This window comes from Phalangium opilio, unplaced genomic scaffold (genome assembly GCF_054372755.1).
Source record: "Phalangium opilio isolate 3A_F unplaced genomic scaffold, DU_Popi_V2 ptg000011l_1, whole genome shotgun sequence".
In the NCBI taxonomy this organism is placed as follows: domain Eukaryota; kingdom Metazoa; phylum Arthropoda; class Arachnida; order Opiliones; family Phalangiidae; genus Phalangium; species Phalangium opilio.
The window spans coordinates 9,753,635-9,763,650 of NW_028324147.1; the positions used below are offsets into that span (position 1 = coordinate 9,753,635).

At 44.5% G+C, this 10,016-nt stretch overlaps 34 non-coding genes across 34 annotated transcripts; all 34 read left to right on the forward strand.

The window, feature by feature from the left end:
- The first annotated feature begins 3,808 nt into the window (after positions 1-3,808).
- TRNAI-AAU (transfer RNA isoleucine (anticodon AAU)) lies at positions 3,809-3,882 on the forward strand. Its single transcript has one exon. It is a non-coding gene; the product is annotated as a tRNA-Ile (tRNA).
- Positions 3,883-3,967: 85 nt separating this feature from the next.
- TRNAI-AAU (transfer RNA isoleucine (anticodon AAU)) lies at positions 3,968-4,041 on the forward strand. The gene has a single exon. It is a non-coding gene; the product is annotated as a tRNA-Ile (tRNA).
- An 85-nt stretch (positions 4,042-4,126) lies between these two features.
- On the forward strand, positions 4,127-4,199 carry TRNAI-AAU (transfer RNA isoleucine (anticodon AAU)). Its single transcript has one exon. It is a non-coding gene; the product is annotated as a tRNA-Ile (tRNA).
- Positions 4,200-4,284: 85 nt separating this feature from the next.
- TRNAI-AAU (transfer RNA isoleucine (anticodon AAU)) lies at positions 4,285-4,358 on the forward strand. The gene has a single exon. It is a non-coding gene; the product is annotated as a tRNA-Ile (tRNA).
- An 85-nt stretch (positions 4,359-4,443) lies between these two features.
- Positions 4,444-4,517, forward strand: TRNAI-AAU (transfer RNA isoleucine (anticodon AAU)). Its single transcript has one exon. It is a non-coding gene; the product is annotated as a tRNA-Ile (tRNA).
- An 85-nt stretch (positions 4,518-4,602) lies between these two features.
- On the forward strand, positions 4,603-4,676 carry TRNAI-AAU (transfer RNA isoleucine (anticodon AAU)). Its single transcript has one exon. It is a non-coding gene; the product is annotated as a tRNA-Ile (tRNA).
- An 85-nt stretch (positions 4,677-4,761) lies between these two features.
- On the forward strand, positions 4,762-4,834 carry TRNAI-AAU (transfer RNA isoleucine (anticodon AAU)). Its single transcript has one exon. It is a non-coding gene; the product is annotated as a tRNA-Ile (tRNA).
- Positions 4,835-4,919: 85 nt separating this feature from the next.
- Positions 4,920-4,993, forward strand: TRNAI-AAU (transfer RNA isoleucine (anticodon AAU)). The gene has a single exon. It is a non-coding gene; the product is annotated as a tRNA-Ile (tRNA).
- Positions 4,994-5,078: 85 nt separating this feature from the next.
- TRNAI-AAU (transfer RNA isoleucine (anticodon AAU)) lies at positions 5,079-5,152 on the forward strand. The gene has a single exon. It is a non-coding gene; the product is annotated as a tRNA-Ile (tRNA).
- Positions 5,153-5,237: 85 nt separating this feature from the next.
- TRNAI-AAU (transfer RNA isoleucine (anticodon AAU)) lies at positions 5,238-5,311 on the forward strand. Its single transcript has one exon. It is a non-coding gene; the product is annotated as a tRNA-Ile (tRNA).
- Positions 5,312-5,396: 85 nt separating this feature from the next.
- TRNAI-AAU (transfer RNA isoleucine (anticodon AAU)) lies at positions 5,397-5,470 on the forward strand. Its single transcript has one exon. It is a non-coding gene; the product is annotated as a tRNA-Ile (tRNA).
- An 85-nt stretch (positions 5,471-5,555) lies between these two features.
- On the forward strand, positions 5,556-5,628 carry TRNAI-AAU (transfer RNA isoleucine (anticodon AAU)). The gene has a single exon. It is a non-coding gene; the product is annotated as a tRNA-Ile (tRNA).
- Positions 5,629-5,713: 85 nt separating this feature from the next.
- Positions 5,714-5,787, forward strand: TRNAI-AAU (transfer RNA isoleucine (anticodon AAU)). Its single transcript has one exon. It is a non-coding gene; the product is annotated as a tRNA-Ile (tRNA).
- An 85-nt stretch (positions 5,788-5,872) lies between these two features.
- TRNAI-AAU (transfer RNA isoleucine (anticodon AAU)) lies at positions 5,873-5,946 on the forward strand. The gene has a single exon. It is a non-coding gene; the product is annotated as a tRNA-Ile (tRNA).
- Positions 5,947-6,031: 85 nt separating this feature from the next.
- Positions 6,032-6,105, forward strand: TRNAI-AAU (transfer RNA isoleucine (anticodon AAU)). The gene has a single exon. It is a non-coding gene; the product is annotated as a tRNA-Ile (tRNA).
- Positions 6,106-6,190: 85 nt separating this feature from the next.
- On the forward strand, positions 6,191-6,263 carry TRNAI-AAU (transfer RNA isoleucine (anticodon AAU)). The gene has a single exon. It is a non-coding gene; the product is annotated as a tRNA-Ile (tRNA).
- An 84-nt stretch (positions 6,264-6,347) lies between these two features.
- Positions 6,348-6,421, forward strand: TRNAI-AAU (transfer RNA isoleucine (anticodon AAU)). Its single transcript has one exon. It is a non-coding gene; the product is annotated as a tRNA-Ile (tRNA).
- Positions 6,422-6,506: 85 nt separating this feature from the next.
- On the forward strand, positions 6,507-6,580 carry TRNAI-AAU (transfer RNA isoleucine (anticodon AAU)). The gene has a single exon. It is a non-coding gene; the product is annotated as a tRNA-Ile (tRNA).
- An 85-nt stretch (positions 6,581-6,665) lies between these two features.
- On the forward strand, positions 6,666-6,738 carry TRNAI-AAU (transfer RNA isoleucine (anticodon AAU)). Its single transcript has one exon. It is a non-coding gene; the product is annotated as a tRNA-Ile (tRNA).
- An 85-nt stretch (positions 6,739-6,823) lies between these two features.
- TRNAI-AAU (transfer RNA isoleucine (anticodon AAU)) lies at positions 6,824-6,897 on the forward strand. The gene has a single exon. It is a non-coding gene; the product is annotated as a tRNA-Ile (tRNA).
- An 85-nt stretch (positions 6,898-6,982) lies between these two features.
- TRNAI-AAU (transfer RNA isoleucine (anticodon AAU)) lies at positions 6,983-7,056 on the forward strand. Its single transcript has one exon. It is a non-coding gene; the product is annotated as a tRNA-Ile (tRNA).
- Positions 7,057-7,141: 85 nt separating this feature from the next.
- TRNAI-AAU (transfer RNA isoleucine (anticodon AAU)) lies at positions 7,142-7,215 on the forward strand. Its single transcript has one exon. It is a non-coding gene; the product is annotated as a tRNA-Ile (tRNA).
- A 244-nt stretch (positions 7,216-7,459) lies between these two features.
- TRNAI-AAU (transfer RNA isoleucine (anticodon AAU)) lies at positions 7,460-7,533 on the forward strand. The gene has a single exon. It is a non-coding gene; the product is annotated as a tRNA-Ile (tRNA).
- An 84-nt stretch (positions 7,534-7,617) lies between these two features.
- TRNAI-AAU (transfer RNA isoleucine (anticodon AAU)) lies at positions 7,618-7,691 on the forward strand. Its single transcript has one exon. It is a non-coding gene; the product is annotated as a tRNA-Ile (tRNA).
- A 403-nt stretch (positions 7,692-8,094) lies between these two features.
- On the forward strand, positions 8,095-8,167 carry TRNAI-AAU (transfer RNA isoleucine (anticodon AAU)). The gene has a single exon. It is a non-coding gene; the product is annotated as a tRNA-Ile (tRNA).
- Positions 8,168-8,252: 85 nt separating this feature from the next.
- Positions 8,253-8,326, forward strand: TRNAN-AUU (transfer RNA asparagine (anticodon AUU)). The gene has a single exon. It is a non-coding gene; the product is annotated as a tRNA-Asn (tRNA).
- An 85-nt stretch (positions 8,327-8,411) lies between these two features.
- TRNAI-AAU (transfer RNA isoleucine (anticodon AAU)) lies at positions 8,412-8,485 on the forward strand. Its single transcript has one exon. It is a non-coding gene; the product is annotated as a tRNA-Ile (tRNA).
- Positions 8,486-8,570: 85 nt separating this feature from the next.
- TRNAI-AAU (transfer RNA isoleucine (anticodon AAU)) lies at positions 8,571-8,644 on the forward strand. Its single transcript has one exon. It is a non-coding gene; the product is annotated as a tRNA-Ile (tRNA).
- Positions 8,645-8,729: 85 nt separating this feature from the next.
- TRNAI-AAU (transfer RNA isoleucine (anticodon AAU)) lies at positions 8,730-8,803 on the forward strand. The gene has a single exon. It is a non-coding gene; the product is annotated as a tRNA-Ile (tRNA).
- Positions 8,804-8,888: 85 nt separating this feature from the next.
- TRNAI-AAU (transfer RNA isoleucine (anticodon AAU)) lies at positions 8,889-8,962 on the forward strand. The gene has a single exon. It is a non-coding gene; the product is annotated as a tRNA-Ile (tRNA).
- Positions 8,963-9,365: 403 nt separating this feature from the next.
- On the forward strand, positions 9,366-9,440 carry TRNAI-AAU (transfer RNA isoleucine (anticodon AAU)). The gene has a single exon. It is a non-coding gene; the product is annotated as a tRNA-Ile (tRNA).
- An 85-nt stretch (positions 9,441-9,525) lies between these two features.
- On the forward strand, positions 9,526-9,599 carry TRNAI-AAU (transfer RNA isoleucine (anticodon AAU)). Its single transcript has one exon. It is a non-coding gene; the product is annotated as a tRNA-Ile (tRNA).
- An 85-nt stretch (positions 9,600-9,684) lies between these two features.
- On the forward strand, positions 9,685-9,758 carry TRNAI-AAU (transfer RNA isoleucine (anticodon AAU)). Its single transcript has one exon. It is a non-coding gene; the product is annotated as a tRNA-Ile (tRNA).
- Positions 9,759-9,843: 85 nt separating this feature from the next.
- TRNAI-AAU (transfer RNA isoleucine (anticodon AAU)) lies at positions 9,844-9,917 on the forward strand. The gene has a single exon. It is a non-coding gene; the product is annotated as a tRNA-Ile (tRNA).
- The last annotated feature ends 99 nt before the right edge of the window (positions 9,918-10,016 follow it).

A 10,016-nucleotide genomic window follows, 5' to 3' on the forward strand; every position in this document is an offset into this window, starting at 1 on the left:
TAACAGACTTTGTGCGGCCGACGCGCAGGTTTGTGATGCCCCGATACGGTGGGCGGACATTTCAATGGTCTTAAATTGCGCTCCCGCCGGCAAAAGCCCGGGTACTGACGGTTTCACGAATGAGTTCTGGCGATTCGTGCTGTCACATATTCAGGAAGAATTTGTTGCACTCCTTTCCCATTGTCATTCGGAGGGTCGCCTTCCTCCTTCTATGAAGGAAGGGCTCATTATCTTGCTGCCTAAAGCCGGTGATTTAAGAGACGTCAAGAACAGACGCCCCATCACGTTGCTAAACGCGGACTATAAGCTCGTCGCGAAAGTACTCGGTTCACGGCTATCTTCAATTTTCCATCGTTAATTCATGGTTCGCAAACGGGCGCCGTTCGATCACGTTCCGCGACCAGTACTCCCGCCCTTTTCTCCGACATCATGGACTATCTGCAGCGGTCTCGCGGGCCGGGTATCCTCGTTAAATTAGATCTCGCGAAAGCGTTTGATCAGGTTTCGTGGGACTACCTCTTTGCGGTACTTCGCGCTTTTGGCTTCGGCGAGCCTTTTCGCAAGTGGATGCAATTATTTCTCGTTGGCAGCAAGTCTTGCCTGAAAATAAATGGATATTTAACAGACTTTTTTCAGCTCGGTCGATCGGTCCGCCAGGGCTGTCCGCTTAGTCCCTTGCTTTACGTTCTCTCTTCCGAACCCCTATGCTACGCCTTGGAATGCCGTCCCGCTATCGACCGGATTCTTTGGCCGACCTCTCAGCCTCCTCCCTTGTTACGGGTTCATGTCGATGACAATGCCTTGGTGGTCCGTGATACAGCGTCCGTCTTGGAAGTTGTGCGGGAATATCAGCGGTATGGCCTCGCGTCGGGTTCCGACTTGAACATCTCCAAGTGTCGAGGTATGTGGTTGGGTTGCGACCGGGGTCGAGCCCCATCCACCGTTGCGGACCTCACTATCTCGTCCGACCCGCTCCAGATTTTGGGCATCTTTCTCAGTACGGATGGCGCGGTATCGGAAGATCTTAACTGGACCCCGCGTTTGGCTAAATTCCGTCGTGTCCTTCGCATTTGGAAAGGTCGGCGCCTTTCCTTGTCGGGCAAGATCGTGGTGGTCAACACTTTGGCCATGTCATTACTGGGGCATTCGCTGCGGTCCCTCGCGTTACCTAATCGGTTTGAGGACGACTTTCGCCGGGAAACCCTGGGTTTTTTGTGGGGTGAACGCGCCCATACGGTCGCTTATTCTTTGCTTACGCGTCCGAAGAAGGTCGGCGGCTTCGGTCTGGTTGACTTGCGCACGAAGAAACTTACTTTTCGCTTGCAAGAACTGTTACGGTATATAACGGGCGCCGACGCGCAACGTACGTACGAACTGGCTCAGTATTTGTTGTGTCCTTCTTTGCATGCCTCGGACCCGGGATTTGACATTTTGCAGTGCACGCTCCCTGCCTCGTATGTCGCGAGGCTCTCACCCCGGTATCGTGAGCTTTGGCTCGCTTGGTCTGAATTCTGTGCCACTCAGAATCTGCATTTTAGAGACCCGCCCGATTTATTAAATTCGGTTTTATTCTTCAACCCGCGTATTGACATGTCCGGTCTCAGTCCGCGTGCTCGTGCGTGTTTTCTTTTTCACGGTCTGTATCGCTTACGGGATTTTACTTACGAAGTGGTTCCGGGTTTTTTACCCAGTCCCGCGATTGCTGACCTGTGTGGGCTAGCTTCGGACGCCCCTTGCCCGCCGTGGCTTACAACTGCGGTTCAATATATCCATTCTGTTCTCCCGGAGACTTGTCTTTCCCGCGTTCGGTCGCGGCGCCGCTTCTGCCGTACGGTCAGTGTGACACTAGTCGATAATACGGGTGCGGATTTCGACTTGACTGCCCTGACCAGCAAGGTCATCTACGGTCGTTTTGCGCTCTCCACCGTTGCTGAGTCCCCAGGTGAGCATGCCTGGCGCCGGTTCTTTGGGGGTCCCCTGCCTCGCCCTGCCTGGTCAACGTTACACTCGTCTTTGCTTCGTCCTTCTCATCGCGACGTCAACCTTCAAGTGGTGCATGGGGCTATCTTTACGTCTGAGCGTCTTTTCGCCATCGGTCTTTCGTCTAACCCCACGTGCGTGTTTTGCTTCAACAATGTCGAAACTTTAGAGCACATTTTCTTGCGCTGCCCCTTTACGATTCGGCTCTGGCAGTCCCTCTTTGTCACTAAATTAGGCTTGGCCCTTGACAGTGTGCTGGGCAGTTGTACGCCCGGCAGGGACTCTTTTATCATCTTTCAACATTATTCGGCTGGCATTCGCCCTAAATCCCGTGTGAAATTCGTTCATTTCTTAACGTCACTCTTTAAATGGCTGGTTTTAAATGCACGTTCGTTTTTAATTAGTACTGCCAAAGTCTCGTTAGCTATTTTAGAAAAACGTTGTTACGCTATTTTAAAACGCGAACTACGTCTAACCTTAAGCTCCCATTTTTACCTCTCCGTGTGACGTAGTCCAGGAGAGGTTCTGTAACGGCCGTGTCTGTGTGTGTGTCTGTCTGTGTGTCTGTCTGTTGTTACACCCACGTGACCGCGTTCGCAGTTTGCGTATCGGAGCAAACGTGTTCGCCATTTCCGAACTGCTTTCACAGTCACGGAAATGGCTCCTCTACTTGAGTTCTCACACCACCATCTTCTGGTCTTTGTCCATCCCACACGTACACCAGTCTGTTCTTACTGGCTTTTAATCACCACCATTTTCTGTTCTTTGTCAATCCCACATTGACACCAGTCTGCACTTACACTGGCTTCTAACACCACCATCCACTGGTCTTCCGTCTATTCCACATAGACACCAATCTGTATCATTGGCTTCTACTCCATTATCATCGTTTGGTTTTAGGATATACGCGGCGATCAGCTAGGGTTACGAGAAACGTCTAGCCTCCATAAGGTGGGATCGACCACCAGAGGTTTCGCAATTGCGCTTTTTCCTTACTATTATAATGGAAACGAATCGTATATATACCCCAAATTTGAAAAAAGCGGGCAAGAGGGGTACCCTTCACTTTAAACGTCAATATTAGCAAAGTTTGAGAAGAAAATAGGTATAACTTTATTTTAAACGATTTAACTATTATTAATGTTAATTATTGAAGATTAAAATAATTAAAAATAATTATATTTATTTAAATATTAAAGATAAACCTCTCGTGCAAAGAGAGAGATTATCATTGCCTCCTATATCTCCCAAGGCCCGTGCATGCGATATATTTCCTTCATTGCCTCCTATATCTATCAAGGCCCGTGCATTGTGATATATTTCATTCATTGCCTCCTATATCTATCAAGGCCCGTGCATTGTGATATATTTCATTCATTGCCTCCTGTATCTATCAAGGCCCGTGCATTGCGATATATTTTTCAAAACAACAACAAAAATGGGAAACCCCAACTCAGAAACATAATAACGTTTTCATTGGATACTTAAGTTTATATAATCTTCTTGACACGGAGAGGTAATATTTTGGTTTTCCCAACTTGTTTGTTATTGAATCGTGATGAACATTTTTTAAAGCATATAAAACAATTCTTAGACTGGTTGTGATTGTTCGATATTTCCTGATGTGTACAAAGTAACATTGATTATCTTTGACGTTTGTATCAATTTTGTTTTATAATAAAAAAAAAAAAAAGCGTCGTGCTAATAACGCGAAGGTCGTGGGTTCGATCCCCCCATGCGCCATAGGTACTGTTTTTTCTTTGGAAATCCGTAAAGTTTTGGCTTCATTTTAATATATTTGATATCTTGGAAAGCGTATGAACTGTGTGGCCCATTAGCTCAGTTGGTTAGAGCGTCGTGCTAATAACGCGAAGGTCGTGGGTTCGATCCCCCCATGGGCCATAGGTACTGTTTTTTCTTTGGAAATCCGTAAAGTTTTGGCTTCATTTTAATATATTTGATATCTTGGAAAGCATGTTAAGTGTGTGGCCCATTAGCTCAGTTGGTTAGAGCGTCGTGCTAATAACGCGAAGGTCGTGGGTTCAATCCCCCCATGGGTCATAGGTACTGTTTTTTCTTTGGAAATCCGTAAAGTTTTGGCTTCATTTTAATATTTTCGATATCTTGGAAAGTGTGTTAAGAGTGTGGCCCAATAGCTCAGTTGGCTAGAGCGTCGTGCTAATAACACGAAGGTCGTGGGTTCGATCCCCCACGGGCCATAGGTACTGATATTTCTTTGGAAATCCGTAAAGTTTTGGCTTCATTTTAATATATTTGATATCTTGGAAAGCGTATGAACTGTGTGGCCCATTAGCTCAGTTGGTTAGAGCGTCGTGCTAATAACGCGAAGGTCGTGGGTTCGATCCCCCCATGGGCCATAGGTACTGATTTTTCTTTGGAAATCCGTAAAGTTTTGGCTTCATTTTAATATATTTGATATCTTGGAAAGCGTATGAACTGTGTGGCCCATTAGCCCAGTTGGTTAGAGCGTCGTGCTAATAACGCGAAGGTCGTGGGTTCGATCCCCCCATGGGCCATAGGTACTGATTTTTCTTTGGAAATCCGTAAAGTTTTGGCTTCATTTTAATATATTTGATATCTTGGAAAGCGTATGAACTGTGTGGCCCATTAGCTCAGTTGGTTAGAGCGTCGTGCTAATTACGCGAAGGTCGTGGGTTCAATCCCCCCATGGGTCATAGGTACTGTTTTTTCTTTGGAAATCCGTAAAGTTTTGGCTTCATTTTAATATTTTCGATATCTTGGAAAGTGTGTTAAGAGTGTGGCCCAATAGCTCAGTTGGCTAGAGCGTCGTGCTAATAACGCGAAGGTCGTGGGTTCGATCCCCCACGGGCCATAGGTAATGATTTTTCTTTGGAAATCCGTAAAGTTTTGGCTTCATTTTAATATATTTGATATCTTGGAAAGCGTATGAACTGTGTGGCCCATTAGCTCAGTTGGTTAGAGCGTCGTGCTAATAACGCGAAGGTCGTGGGTTCGATCCCCTCATGGGCCATAGGTACTGTTTTTTCTTTGGAAATCCGTAAAGTTTTGGCTTCATTTTAATATATTTGATATCTTGGAAAGCGTATGAACTGTGTGGCCCATTAGCCCAGTTGGTTAGAGCGTCGTGCTAATAACGCGAAGATCGTGGGTTCGATCCCCCCATGGGCCATAGGTACTGTTTTTTCTTTGGAAATCCGTAAAGTTTTGGCTTCATTTTAATATATTTGATATCTTGGAAAGCATGTTAAGTGTGTGGCCCATTAGCTCAGTTGGTTAGAGCGTCGTGCTAATTACGCGAAGGTCGTGGGTTCAATCCCCCCATGGGTCATAGGTACTGTTTTTTCTTTGGAAATCCGTAAAGTTTTGGCTTCATTTTAATATATTTGATATCTTGGAAAGCATGTTAAGTGTGTGGCCCATTAGCTCAGTTGGTTAGAGCGTCATGCTAATTACGCGAAGGTCGTGGGTTCAATCCCCCCATGGGTCATAGGTACTGTTTTTTCTTTGGAAATCCGTAAAGTTTTGGCTTCATTTTAATATTTTCGATATCTTGGAAAGTGTGTTAAGAGTGTGGCCCAATAGCTCAGTTGGCTAGAGCGTCGTGCTAATAACTCGAAGGTCGTGGGTTCGATCCCCCACGGGCCATAGGTACTGATTTTTCTTTGGAAATCCGTAAAGTTTTGGCTTCATTTTAATATATTTGATATCTTGGAAAGCGTATGAACTGTGTGGCCCATTAGCTCAGTTGGTTAGAGCGTCGTGCTAATAACGCGAAGGTCGTGGGTTCGATCCCCTCATGGGCCATAGGTACTGTTTTTTCTTTGGAAATCCGGAAAGTTTTGGCTTCATTTTAATATATTTGATATCTTGGAAAGCGTATGAACTGTGTGGCCCATTAGCCCAGTTGGTTAGAGCGTCGTGCTAATAACGCGAAGATCGTGGGTTCGATCCCCCCATGGGCCATAGGTACTGTTTTTTCTTTGGAAATCCGTAAAGTTTTGGCTTCATTTTAATATATTTGATATCTTCGAAAGCATGTTAAGTGTGCGGCCCATTAGCTCAGTTGGTTAGAGCGTCGTGCTAATTACGCGAAGGTCGTGGGTTCAATCCCCCCATGGGTCATAGGTACTGTTTTTTCTTTGGAAATCCGTAAAGTTTTGGCTTCATTTTAATATTTTCGATATCTTGGAAAGTGTGTTAAGAGTGTGGCCCAATAGCTCAGTTGGCTAGAGCGTCGTGCTAATAACTCGAAGGTCGTGGGTTCGATCCCCCACGGGCCATATGTACTGTTTTTTCTTTGGAAATCCGTAAAGTTTTGGCTTCATTTTAATATATTTGATATCTTGGAAGCGTATGAACTGTGTGGCCCATTAGCCCAGTTGGTTAGAGCGTCGTGCTAATAACGCGAAGATCGTGGGTTCGATCCCCCCATGGGCCATAGGTACTGTTTTTTCTTTGGAAATCCGTAAAGTTTTGGCTTCATTTTAATATATTTGATATCTTGGAAAGCATGTTAAGTGTGTGGCCCATTAGCTCAGTTGGTTAGAGCGTCGTGCTAATTACGCGAAGGTCGTGGGTTCAATCCCCCCATGGTTCATAGGTACTGTTTTTTCTTTGGAAATCCGTAAAGTTTTGGCTTCATTTTAATATTTTCGATATCTTGGAAAGTGTGTTAAGAGTGTGGCCCAATAGCTCAGTTGGCTAGAGCGTCGTGCTAATAACTCGAAGGTCGTGGGTTCGATCCCCCACGGGCCATAGGTACTGATTTTTCTTTGGAAATCCGTAAAGTTTTGGCTTCATTTTAATATATTTGATATCTTGGAAAGCGTATGAACTGTGTGGCCCATTAGCTCAGTTGGTTAGAGCGTCGTGCTAATAACGCGAAGGTCGTGGGTTGGATCCCCTCATGGGCCATAGGTACTGTTTTTTCTTTGGAAATCCGTAAAGTTTTGGCTTCATTTTAATATATTTGATATCTTGGAAAGCGTATGAACTGTGTGGCCCATTAGCCCAGTTGGTTAGAGCGTCGTGCTAATAACGCGAAGATCGTGGGTTCGATCCCCCCATGGGCCATAGGTACTGTTTTTTCTTTGGAAATCCGTAAAGTTTTGGCTTCATTTTAATATATTTGATATCTTGGAAAGCATGTTAAGTGTGTGGCCCATTAGGTCAGTTGGTTAGAGCGTCGTGCTAATTACGCGAAGGTCGTGGGTTCAATCCCCCCATGGGTCATAGGTACTGTTTTTTCTTTGGAAATCCGTAAAGTTTTGGCTTCATTTTAATATTTTCGATATCTTGGAAAGTGTGTTAAGAGTTAGGCCCAATAGCTCAGTTGGCTAGAGCGTCGTGCTAATCTCGCGAAGGTCTTGGATTCGATCCCCCCATGTGCAGTAGGTACTGTTTTTTCTTTGGAAATCCGTAAAGTTTTGGCTTCATTTTAATATATTTGATATCTTGGAAAGCGTATGAACTGTGTGGCCCATTAGCCCAGTTGGTTAGAGCGTCGTGCTAATAACGCGAAGATCGTGGGTTCGATCCCCCCATGGGCCATAGGTACTGTTTTTTCTTTGGAAATCCGTAAAGTTTTTGCTTCATTTTAATATATTTGATATATTGGAAAGCGTGTGACTGTGTGGCCCATTAGCTCAGTTGGTTAGAGCATCGTGCTAATAACGCGAAGGTCGTGGGTTCGATCCCCCCACGGGCCATAGGTACTGATTTTTCTTTGGAAATCCGTAAAGTTTTGGCTTCATTTTAATATATTTGATATCTTGGAAAGCGTATGAACTGTGTGGCCCATTAGCTCAGTTGGTTAGAGCGTCGTGCTAATAACGCGAAGGTCGTTTTTTCGATCCCCCCATGAGCCATAGATACTGTTTTTTCTTTGGAAATCCGTATTGTTTTGGCTTCATTTAAAAATATTTGATATCTTGGAAAGCGTTACAATTTTGTTGCCCATTAGCTCAGTTGGTTAGAGCGTCGTTCAAATAACGCGAAGGTCGTGGGTTCAATCCCCCCATGGGCCATAGGTACTGTTTTTTCTTTGGAAATCCGTAAAGTTTTGGCTTCATTTTAATATTATCGATATCTTGGAAAGCGTGTTAAGAGTGTGGCCCAATAGCTCAGTTGGCTAAAGCGTCGTGCTAATAACGCGAAGGTCGTGGGTTCGATCTCCCACGGGCCATAGGTACTGATTTTTCTTTGGAAATCCGTAAAGTTTTGGCTTCATTTTAATATATTTGATATCTTGGAAAGCGTATGAACTGTGTGGCCCATTAGCTCAGTTGGTTAGAGCGTCGTGCTATTAACGCAAAGGTCGTGGGTTCGATCCCCTCATGGGCCATAGGTACTGTTTTTTCTTTGGAAATCCGTAAAGTTTTGGCTTCATTTTAATATATTTGATATCTTGGAAAGCGTATGAACTGTGTGACCCATTAGCCCAGTTGGTTAGAGCGTCGTGCTAATAACGCGAAGACCGTGGGTTCGATCCCCCCATGGGCCATAGGTACTGTTTTTTCTTTGGAAATCCGTAAAGTTTTTGCTTCATTTTAATATATTTGATATCTTGGAAAGCATGTTAAGTGTGTGGCCCATTAGCTCAGTTGGTTAGAGCGTCGTGCTAATAACTCGAAGGTCGTGGATTCGATCCCCCCACGGGCCATAGGTACTGAATTATCTTTGGAAATCCGTAAAGTTTTGGCTTCATTTTAATATATTTGATATCTTGGAAAGCATATGAACTGTGTGGCTAATTAGCTCAGTTGGTTAGAGCGTCGTGCTAATAACGCGAAGGTCGTGGGTTCGATCCCCCCGTGGGCCATAGATACTGTTTTTTCTTTGGAAATCCGTATTGTTTTGGCTTCATTTAAATATATTTGATATCTTGGAAAGCGTTACAATTGTGTTGCCCATTAGCTCAGTTGGTTAGAGCGTCGTGCTAATAACGCGAAGGTCGTGGGTTCAATCCCCCCATGGGCCATAGGTGCTGTTTTTTCTTTGGAAATCCGTAAAGTTTTGGCTTCATTTTAATATTTTCGATATCTTGGAAAGCGTGTTAAGAGTGTGGCCCAATAGCTCTGTTGGCTAGAGCGTCGTGCTAATAACGCGAAGGGTTTGGATTCGATCCCCCCATGGGTAATAGGTACTGTTTTTTCTTTGGAAATCCGTAAAGTTTTGGCTTCATTTTAATATTTGTGATATCTTGGAAAGCGTGTTAAGAGTGTGGCCCAATAGCTCAGTTGGCTAGAGCGTCGTGCTAATAACGCGAAGGTCTTGGATTCGATCCCCCCATGGGCAATAGGTACTGTTTTCTCTTTGGAAATCCGTAAAGTTTTGGCTTCATTTTAATATATTTGATATCTTGGAAAGCGTATGAACTGTGTGGCCCATTAGCTCAGTTGGTTAGAGCGTCGTGGTAATAACGCGAAGGTCGTGGGTTCGATCCCCCCCATGGGCCATAGATACTGTTTTTTTCTTTGGAAATCCGTATGGTTTGGCTTCATTTTAATATATTTGATATCTTGGAAAGCGTATGAACTGTGTGGCCCCTTAGCTCAGTTGGTTAGAGCGTCGTGCTAATAACGCGAAGGTCGTGGGTTCGATCCCCCCATGGGCCATAGGTACTGTTTTTTCTTTGGAAATCCGTAAAGTTTTGGCTTCATTTTAATATATTTGATATCTTGGAAAGCATATGAACTGTGTGGCTAATTAGCTCAGTTGGTTAGAGCGTCGTGCTAATAACGCGAAGGTCGTGGGTTCGATCCCCCCGTGGGCCATAGATACTGTTTTTTCTTTGGAAATCCGTATTGTTTTGGCTTCATTTAAATATATTTGATATCTTGGAAAGCGTTACAATTGTGTTGCCCATTAGCTCAGTTGGTTAGAGCGTCGTGCTAATAACGCGAAGGTCGTGGGTTCAATCCCCCCATGGGCCATAGGTGCTGTTTTTTCTTTGGAAATCCGTAAAGTTTTGGCTTCATTTTAATATTTTCGATATCTTGGAAAGCGTGTTAAGAGTGTGGCCCAATAGCTCT